This window comes from Astyanax mexicanus, unplaced genomic scaffold (genome assembly GCF_023375975.1).
Source record: "Astyanax mexicanus isolate ESR-SI-001 unplaced genomic scaffold, AstMex3_surface scaffold_38, whole genome shotgun sequence".
In the NCBI taxonomy this organism is placed as follows: Eukaryota; Metazoa; Chordata; class Actinopteri; order Characiformes; family Acestrorhamphidae; genus Astyanax; species Astyanax mexicanus.
Window position 1 is genome coordinate 519,471 of NW_026040048.1, and position 5,029 is coordinate 524,499.

Here is a 5,029-nt window from a genome sequence, read left to right on the forward strand (position 1 = left end):
AGCAACCACTTAGCAACTATGTGGAATGTATTGGCAACTGCCTAGCAACTACTTTAAAAATGATAGCAACTGCCTAGCAACCAGTTAGCTACACCTTAGCAACCACTTGGAAAACATTAGCAACTGCCTAGCAACCACTTAGCAACCACTTTAGAAATGATAGCAACTGCCTAGCAACCAGTTAGCTACACCTTAGCAACCACTTGGAAAACATTAGCAACTGCCTAGCAACCACTTAGCAACCACTTTAGAAATGATAGCAACTGCCTAGCAACCACTTAGCAACACCTTAGCAACCACTAGGAAAACGTTAGCGACTGCCTAGCAACCACTTAGCAACACCTTAGCAACCACTAGGAAAACGTTAGTAACTGCCTTGCAACCACTTAGCAACCACTTTAGTAATGATAGCAACTGCCTAGCAACCACTTAGCAACACCTTAGCAACCACTAGGAAAACGTTAGAAACTGCTTAGCAACCACATTAGTAATGATAGCAACTGCCTAGCAACCACTTAGCAACACCTTAGCAACCACTAGGGAAACATTAGAAACTGCCTAGCAACCACTTTAGAAATTATAGCAACTGCCTAGCAACCACTTAACAACATCTTAGCAACCACCTGGAAAATGTTAGCAACTGCCTAGCAACCACTTAGCAACCATGTGGAATATGTTAGCAACTGCCTAGCAACTGCTTAGCAACCACTTTAGAACCGATAGCAACTGCCTAGCAACCACTTAGCAACACCTTAGCAACCACTAGGAAAACGTTAGCAACTGCCTAGCAACCACTTAGCAACCACTTTAGTAATGATAGCAACTGCCTAGCAACCACTTAGCAACACCTTAGCAACCACTAGGAAAACGTTAGCAACTGCCTAGCAACCACTTTAGAAATTATAGCAACTGCCTAGCAACCAGTTAGCTACACCTTAGCAACCACTTGGAAAACGTTAGCAACTGCCTAGCAACCACTTAGCAACCACTTTAGAAATGATAGCAACTGCCTAGCAACCACTTAGCAACACCTTAGCAACCACTAGGAAAACGTTAGCAACTGCCTAGCAACCACTTAGCAACACCTTAGCAACCACTAGGAAAACGTTAGTAACTGCCTTGCAACCACTTAGCAACCACTTTAGTAATGATAGCAACTGCCTAGCAACCACTTAGCAATACCTTAGCAACCACGAGGAAAACGTTAGCAATTGCTTAGCAACCACATTAGTAATGATAGCAACTGCCTAGCAACCACTTAGCAACACCTTAGCAACCACTAGGGAAACGTTAGAAACTGCCTAGCAACCACTTTAGAAATTATAGCAACTGCCTAGCAACCACTTAACAACATCTTAGCAACCACCTGGAAAATGTTAGCAACTGCCTAGCAACCACTTAGCAACCATGTGGAATATGTTAGCAACTGCCTAGCAACTGCTTAGCAACCACTTTAGAACCGATAGCAACTGCCTAGCAACCACTTAGCAACACCTTAGCAACCACTAGGAAAACGTTAGCAACTGCCTAGCAACCACTTAGCAACCACTTTAGTAATGATAGCAACTGCCTAGCAACCACTTAGCAACACCTTAGCAACCACTAGGAAAACGTTAGCAACTGCCTAGCAACCACTTTAGAAATTATAGCAACTGCCTAGCAACCACTTTAGAAATTATAGCAACTGCCTAGCAACCACTTAACAACCATGTGGAATATGTTAGCAACTGCCTAGCAACTGCTTAGCAACCACTTTAGAAATGATAGCAACTGCCTAGCAACCAGTTAGCTATACTTTAGCCACCACTTGGAAAACGTTAGCAACTGCTTAGCAACCGTGTGGAATACGTTAGCAACTGCCTAGCAACTGCTTAGCAACACCTAAGCAACCACCTGGAAAACGTTAGCAACTGCCTAGCAAACGCTTAGCAACCACTTTAGTAATGATCACAACTACCTAGCAACCACTTAGCAACCATTTTAACTTTTCAATGTTATTAGCGTACTTTTCCAAGCCAACTTAAAGTTCGTTCACGAACTTTGCCTTTTCTAGTTATTATTATTATTATTATTATTATTATTATTCCGCGCTTTTTTTGTTGTACGCTACTCCTCCTACAGCTTTTGACGTAGAATCACGAAATTTTACAGTATCGTAGTACCTATAGCGGTTCAGGTTGCTTGTGCTTTTTGAAGCGATATATCGTACGGTTTTCGTAAAAACTTCGTAAACGTACGCATTTTTTTCCCATAGGAATGAATGGGGCCAAATTTTAAACGTCCGTAACCGCCACAATTTTTGACATACAAATACGAAAATCGGACGGTCTATAGACCTTACCGCGTTCTTTCCGAAAATGTAAACGTTTCGACGATACGTCGTACGCTTTTCGTACAAATGTCGTACGAAGTTTCCCCATAGAAATGAATGGGGGGCCCAGAGTTCCATCTCGCACACGAGCAGCTCTGCGCACGGAACCCCTTCTCTCCCCTGCTCCTCCAGTACTGTGAGTGTATGGAGGAGCTGCTGTATGGAGCAGCTATCAGTCAAAAGTTTGGACACCCCGGCACCCCAGCCAGGGCTTAGCAACCACCTTAGCAACCACCTGGAAAACGTTAGCAACTGCCTAGCAACCACTTAACAACACCTTAGCAACCACCTGGAAAACGTTAGCAACTGCCTAGCAACCACTTAGCAACCACCTGGAAAAAGTTAGCAACTGCCTAGCAACAACTTAGCAACTGCCTAGCAACCACCTGGAAAATGTTAGCAACTGCCTAGCAACCACTTAGCAACCACCTGGAAAACGTTAGCAACTGCCTAGCAACCACTTAGCAACTGCCTAGCAACCACTTGGAAAACGTTAGCAACTGCCTAGCAACCACTTAGCAACTGCCTAGCAACCACCTGGAAAACGTTAGCAACTGCCTAGCAACCACTTAGCAACTGCCTAGCAACCACTTGGAAAACGTTAGCAACTGCCTAGCAACCACTTAGCAACTGCCTAGCAACCACCTGGAATACGTTAGCAACTGCCTAGCAACCACTTAGCAACCACCTGGAAAACGTTAGCAACTGCCTAGCAACCACTGAGCAACCACCTGGAAAACGTTAGCAACTGCCTAGCAACCACTTAGCAACTGCCTAGCAACCACCTGGAATACGTTAGCAACTGCCTAGCAACCACTTAGCAACCACCTGGAAAACGTTAGCAACTGCCTAGCAACAACTTAGCAACTGCCTAGCAACCACCTGGAAAATGTTAGCAACTGCCTAGCAACCACTTAGCAACCACCTGGAAAACGTTAGCAACTGCCTAGCAACCACTTAGCAACTGCCTAGCAACCACTTGGAAAACGTTAGCAACTGCCTAGCAACCACTTATCAACTGCCTAGCAACCACCTGGAAAACGTTAGCAACTGCCTAGCAACCACTTAGCAACCACCTGGAAAACGTTAGCAACTGCCTAGCAACCACTTAGCAGCTGCCTAGCAACCACTTGGAAAACGTTAGCAACTGCCTAGCAACCACTTAGCAACTGCCTAGCAACCACCTGGAAAACGTTAGCAACTGCCTAGCAACCACTTAGCAACTGCCTAGCAACCACTTGGAAAACGTTAGCAACTGCCTAGCAACCACTTAGCAACTGCCTAGCAACCACCTGGAATACGTTAGCAACTGCCTAGCAACCACTTAGCAACCACCTGGAAAACGTTAGCAACTGCCTAGCAACCACTGAGCAACCACCTGGAAAACGTTAGCAACTGCCTAGCAACCACTTAGCAACTGCCTAGCAACCACCTGGAATACGTTAGCAACTGCCTAGCAACCACTTAGCAACCACCTGGAAAACGTTAGCAACTGCCTAGCAACAACTTAGCAACTGCCTAGCAACCACCTGGAAAACGTTAGCAACTGCCTAGCAACCACTTAGCAACCACCTGGAAAACGTTAGCAACTGCCTAGCAACCACTTAGCAACTGCCTAGCAACCACTTGGAAAACGTTAGCAACTGCCTAGCAACCACTTATCTACTGCCTAGCAACCACCTGGAAAACGTTAGCAACTGCCTAGCAACCACTTAGCAACCACCTGGAAAACGTTAGCAACTGCCTAGCAACCACTTAGCAGCTGCCTAGCAACCACCTGGAATATGTTAGCAACTACCTAGCAACCACTTAGCAACCACCTGGAAAATGTTAGCAACTGCCTAGCAACCACTTAGCAACTGCCTAGCAACCACTTGGAAAACGTTAGCAACTGCCTAGCAACCACTTAGCAACTGCCTAGCAACCACCTGGAAAACGTTAGCAACTGCCTAGCAACCGCTTAGCAACCACCTGGAAAACGTTAGCAACTGCCTACCAACCACTTAGCAACCACCTGGAATACGTTAGCAACTGCCTAGCAACCACTTAGCAACCACCTGGAAAACGTTAGCAACTGCCTAGCAACCACTTAGCAACTGCCTAGCAACCACCTGGAATATGTTAGCAACTGCCTAGCAACCACTTAGCAACCACCTGGAAAACGTTAGCAACTGCCTAGCAACCACTTAGCAACTGCCTAGCAACCACTTGGAAAACGTTAGCAACTGCCTAGCAACCACTTAGCAACTGCCTAGCAACCACCTGGAATATGTTAGCAACTGCCTAGCAACCACTTACCAACCACTTGGAAAACATTAGCAACTGCCTAGGAACCACTTAGCAACCACCTGGAAAACGTTATCAACTGCCTAGCAACCACTTAGCAACTGCCTAGCAACCAGTTAGCTACATTTTAGCCACCACCTGGAAAACGTAAGCAACTGTTTAGCAACCGCCTTGCAACCACTTAGCAACCATGTGTAATACATTAGCAAATAACTAGCAACCGCTTAGCAACAGCTTAGCAACCACCTGTAAGACGTTAGCAACTGCCTAGCAACCACTTTCAAGATTTTAGCATTTATCCAAATGTTTTTAGATTTCAGGGTTTAACCAAACATTTTTAGTTTTCAGCGTTTAACCAAACATTTTTAGATT

The 5,029-nt window shown here is 45.3% G+C and overlaps 1 long non-coding RNA gene across 1 annotated transcript; it reads right to left on the minus strand.

Annotated features, from left to right (window-relative positions):
- Positions 1-3,937: 3,937 nt before the first annotated feature.
- LOC125794059 (uncharacterized) lies at positions 3,938-5,029 on the minus strand. Its single transcript, XR_007433558.1, has 3 exons — positions 4,526-5,029; positions 4,246-4,342; positions 3,938-4,148 (listed from the first exon to the last, which is right to left on the minus strand). It is a non-coding gene; the product is annotated as an uncharacterized LOC125794059 (long non-coding RNA).